Below are 5,410 nucleotides of genomic sequence, written 5' to 3'. Positions count from 1 at the left end.
AGCTTTTATATGGTGAATCCAATGGGCACCTTTAGGCTACATGACCCGGACAGATGCTGGGCAGTATTAAATGCGAAGCATTTCTTAACCAGCTTCAGCGACTTTGCGCGTATCTATCTATCTATCTATCTATCTATCTATCTATCTATCTATCTATCTATCTATCTATCTATCTATCTGCCTATCTATCTATCTATCTATCTATCTATCTATCTATCTATCTATCTATCTATCTATCTATCTATCTATCTATCTATCTATCTATCTATCTATCTATCTATCTATCTATCTAGCCGCCTACAACTTTTAGCTTTCCTGGCCGTTTCAATAACGGTATCGATACCAAACTTGGTATGGCATAACATGACTGTATGAAGAACATATTTGACTAGTGATAACATGAAAAGCATGATATGGAGGTCATAAATGTCATGATTTACATTCCATGATCCTGCAGCTCTTACAGTGATTTCGTTCACACGGCATGTTACAAAACTGGTATGGCATGACATGATTGCATGGTGAACACAAGCGACAGACCCTAACCTGAAAATCATAATATGCATGTCATGTAACAACATGACTACACACCAAGCTCATGATGCACTCGAGGGCGTTTTGCGAGCGTCACATTTACCAAATTTGGTATTACGGTACGCGAATAGATTACGAAGGTATGTGACTGGTGCAAACATGATAATCATGAGATGCGTGTCATTTAACATTACTACATGCCATGCTCGTGATGCGCTGGCAGCCGTTTCGATAGCTTCACGAATACCGAATTCGGTATTACGGGACCTGAATGGATGACGAAGGTATGATACTGGTGCAAACGTGATAAACATGAGTTGCATGTCATGTAACAACAAGACTACATGCTACGCTCATGATGCGCTCGCGGACGTTTCGCCAGCTTCACATGTACCAAACTCGGTATTACGTGAGGCGAATGGACAACATAGGTAAATGACACATTAAACATGATAATCACGACATGCGTGTCATGTAACAACGTGAATATCTACAACACTCATGATGCGCTCGCGGCTATTTCGCTAGCTTTACATATGCCAAATTTGGTATTACGTGACGTCAATGGATTACGAAGGTATGTGACTGGTTCAAACAAGATAATCAAGAGATGCGTGTCATGTGAGAACATGACTACATGCCACAGTCAAGGTGCCAATACATTTCGACATGACGCGGTGCGCGTGCTCACCGGCGTTCATTTCGTCGGGTCACGCAGGCGTTTCCACGCCAGGCAACAGTCCTGCCATGAACTCGCAGGCGCACGTCACGCTGTGTTGCTTTGACGCATGCGCTTTCAGCGCATCCGGCATCCTTTGGTAACGAAAAGTGGGGGACGCTGTGTTGTCTGGGTAGCGCATCGGCGCGAATCGAAGCATGTCGCATTTCGCGCCGTTCGCCGTCGGGCCGCGCCGACGGACGCTGGTCGCGCCGGCCGCACCTCGTATCAGACTATAGAGTGCTCGCGTTCTGCTAACGTAGCGTCGGTGTGCCCAGCGTGCGCGCGACTCAACGCTCCATTAGAGTATATTGAGCCCTTCATAATGCGCTCGCGGCCGTTTTGCTAGCTGCGCACATACCAAACTTTGTGTTACGTGACGTCAATGAATTATGAAAGTATATGACTCGTGGAAATATGATAATCTCGACACGCGTGTTATGTAAGAACATGACAACATACCACGCTCATAGCGTGCTCACGGACGTTTCACTTCCTCCACATATACTAAATTTGTATCACGTGGCGTGAATAGATGACGAGAGTAAACGACACATCCAAACATGATAATCATGACACGGAAGTCATGTACGGCCTCATTCACCTCCACCTCGTAACGTTGCGCTGATTTTAAAGTGACATATCAACCATTCTCATTCGTGCTTCGCATATGAACGATTCCCACTGTACGTGGGATCTGCCAATTTTTTTCAACCAAGGTGATCAGAGACCAACCAGTCCTGTCGGCTAAAATCAGTTGGCCGCAAGTTTCTATCGATTTCAGGAGTGCAAATACATCTTCATTATAGACGGTGGCGGAAACAGTAACTGTCATAAAAATTACCCATGTTCTCATATCATCCTTCGAATAAATGCCGCATGCTACAGCTGTATCACTTTCGGACAGCCCTCGCAAAGGTCTTCCGGGTCTTCCGTGCATTATACAGAGCCTCAAAGTTCATCGGCGAATATCTGAAAACATTGCGGGTTAGTTCTGCGAAACTGCATTACACTCGCGTGCATATGTCTGCGCTTTAATTGCGAACGTGCCTACTTCGCACAGAAGTAAGCGAAAGGTCTTTCGGTTTGGCACATTTGTGGAGGAGTGCTTGTCAGGATGTGGCATTCAAAGGTGAAGTGTGAAATTTGGCTAAGGGAGTGGAAAATGCTAGGCAAGGGTTAGCCCTAATAGCTCCTAATATTGGCTACAATGGCTGTCTAGCCGCTTATTCTGCAGTTAAGGCGCCCAACTTGAACGCACCTCGGGAACAAAACTAGTCCTCTGCTTTAAGGTAAATATAGAAGTTATTACCTGCTCGATCTCCTTCTGGACGCCAGGGCAGCAGCGGTTAGAGACAACGTTCTTGCCTTTCGTTCTTCTTCTTCTTCTTCTTAGCCTCTTCTGCCGCATGGCAAGCTTGCTTGCTTGACCCGTGTGATTCAGTTGTTATCGAGTTTAGAGGATTTGCTCTGAACCGGTGGGTAATATAGGCATAATGTTTAGAATTGGGATGAAGAAAAAAAGCCTAATCGGTCAAGGTGGAAGTTTTTTTTTATCTTAAAATTTTTTAAGAGAATTGTTTTATGTACCATTATACTAGGCATAGAACAACGCAGCGGCGCATGCGATCACCTAACAACAAAAAAAGGCTGACCTGCAATAGTTGGAACGAAAATAAATTACCAAGAAATCCTCTCTGTGTCGCCGAAGAAATCACATAAGGGTGAGCAAATGTTCATTTTTTGGGGGGGTGGGGGGTTGCCAGAGAAGAAGCTACAAAGAAATAATATTTTCTGAGTGAAGAGTTATTCCAAAGTGTCTCAACAGAATGTCAAGATATTTTTTCACGGCTAACACGGCAAGTTAGTGAAATGTGATCAATATTTTTTTTGGTTCTTGACAGGTAAAGCATAGAGGAGAGGGCACCGAACCAGCCCTGTGTAAATCAAAATGCATGTGTGTTTCTTTTTAACCTATTTTCCTTCTCAATCTCTAAGATGCGAATCTAACATAGTGTGGACGTTTTCGCTTATTTTCAAACATACGCATGAACCTCCCTTCCTCTATCTTTTGTCGCTGCCTTCGTGCTTGAGGTTGCTCAAGAGATATCTGCACCAGCTGGCGCTTTGTTTGCTCCTTCTTGGGGTATTGTTATTGAACTTACAGAAAACGGTCATTTAACAAATCCCCGGGTATTATGCGGATAGCGACTGAACAATATATGCAGGTAAGCAATCCGTCCTCTTATTAGATGCGAAGCAGCCTATGGTCAGAGCTTTTCCCTTGCACGTAGTCATAGCCACGCTAGTACTTGTAGAACCCACTAGATGGTTCTGTTGTAGAGCGCTCGCTCCATTCCGGTGCGTGCTCTGGTGTGAGGGGAGGCCGCTATAGCGACACTGCGCTCCTTTGTATAATGAAAGCGCCTACTCCTCCTAGATATGTCTGCGGTAGAACGCTCGCTTAACTCCTGCAAGTGATCTGGTATGAGTTGAGATCGCTAGAGGCGCTGCGCCGCTCTGTATAATAAAAGCGTTTACTCCTCTTCCTCTCTCACACACAGCGTAATAGTATGAATGAAGACACAAGCATATGTGTGGTGGAAGCGAGCACTCGGAAAGCGGCTGTGCGTGCCAATTATCAAAGTCTACAGTGACGAATAACGAACACCTCTTTACAAAACTTCAAGTCGACTCATGGCTGCGTCGCATGCTGCGCATACTTCGCCTACTTCACGCTCGTCTAAGAGATGTGTGCGATTTTTATAAAAGGTATCTTGTAGCGTTCGCCACAGCCGAGCCAAAGTGGCTTCGCGTGCACGTACAAGAACCGTGCTGCGCATGCGCGAGAAGCAGCTACAGTGCGCGCCTCGCCGGTCTGTGCATTCCAGGGGAGTGATGTCATAGCCTCTTCAGACGAATTCTCATCGTACTCGGTGGCTCATACACCTCGAGCCGCACTGCCCTCTTTGGCCGCGTCTGCCACGGCAGGATTAAAAAAAATTGCTGGAGTGGAATCACCTGCAATGCTTTGACAGCAAGCGTGATGCCAGGTTTTGCCCTCCAAAGATCTCGAAAACATGCTCTGTTCTGGCAGTGTGCACTTAGAGATCAAGGTATTTTTATGCGTTAGTGTAACTATTGGTTAATTATGAATTGAAGCACGGTTATTCCCGACAATGTAAAAGAGACAAGTATCGGTGACTTCATTTTAAATAAAATCTGCTTAGAAATAGAGGCTTACTAAAAAAAACGAGTAACACGAAGATGCCCTTTCAGCCCTTTGCGACCCGAAAACGTTACATTAAACTTGTTCGGCGTGCGACCAAGGTGCTCTGTTTCACTCGCCGAACGCCGGCAGTTTATCACACCCCTAGTAACCGCAGCCGCCATCTTTTCATGGATGCGGTTTCATCCCTGTGCAGCGCTCTCCGCTCTAGCAATTTTTTAAAACTTCTTTGGGCGCTACGTACATAAAGCGGGACACTTTTCCCTATGGTATAGCCATGTAGACAGAGAGCGGAGACGCTTAATGTCAAAGTAGTTGCTGGGCAATGAATGGTTGAGCATAGGAAGAACAAACAGGAGAAGGCTAAGCTTGCTGCGCCACCCACCGCGGGGGTCTAGTGGCTAAGGCACTCGGCTGTGGACCCGCAGGTGGCGGGATTGAATCCCAGCCACGGCGGCCGCATTTTCGATGGCGGTGAAAAGGCTTGAGACCCGTGAGTTTAGATTTAGGTGCACGTTGAAGAACCTTAGGGGGTCTCAATTTCCGGAGCCTTCTACTATGGCGTCTCTCATAATTATATGGAGGTTTCGGAATGTTAAACCCCAACAATCATCATTAAACGTGGTGTAGAGACACCGGAGCAAAAGCAGTAACGTCTAGCAAATCGGTGTCGTCAGGAGGCCGATTGACTGATTATGAGGTCAAGTTTAGCCAAAGTGCCAGTGTGACTCGGACCTTCCCGATTGACCTCGTAAACAACCCGTTTGGATACGTGTACAACGTGTGTGAAAGACTTCACGCCTGTAATTAGTACCATGCGTGAAACGTTGATTTATAGCGCGGCTCCCTTAGCTCACACTACGCATATTTTCGCATAGGCCAGCAAAGTCCTTGGTAGCCATATGGAAGCTTTTTGCTTGCAGATAGCG

The sequence above is a fragment of the Rhipicephalus microplus genome, unplaced genomic scaffold, assembly GCF_043290135.1.
Source record: "Rhipicephalus microplus isolate Deutch F79 unplaced genomic scaffold, USDA_Rmic scaffold_18, whole genome shotgun sequence".
Lineage (NCBI taxonomy): Eukaryota > Metazoa > Arthropoda > Arachnida > Ixodida > Ixodidae > Rhipicephalus > Rhipicephalus microplus.
Note: the sequence above shows the minus strand (reverse complement) of the source record.